A 271-nucleotide genomic window follows, 5' to 3' on the forward strand; every position below is an offset into this window, starting at 1 on the left:
GGGATCGGGTGTCGGTAACGACATCATTTCCTTATGTCAAAGAATGAACATGAAGCTTCTCTGCTGGCACCTGATGGGAGAGGAGAATCCTGGCTCCTGTCATTGTCAACTTAGGGAAGCTACAGGAGTGAAAAGAATGAAGAGTTGGAAAATACATCCTTTTTGCTCTCTCTCTTCTAGAAAGAAAATGGTTCCAGCCCGGTTGGTGTGGAGAATGAGGAAGACACACTCGTGTATGTGTCTTTTTTTTTTTTTTTTTTTTTTTTTTTTT

This window comes from Merops nubicus, unplaced genomic scaffold (assembly GCF_000691845.1).
Source record: "Merops nubicus isolate BGI_N331 unplaced genomic scaffold, ASM69184v1 scaffold3817, whole genome shotgun sequence".
Classification (NCBI taxonomy): domain Eukaryota; kingdom Metazoa; phylum Chordata; class Aves; order Coraciiformes; family Meropidae; genus Merops; species Merops nubicus.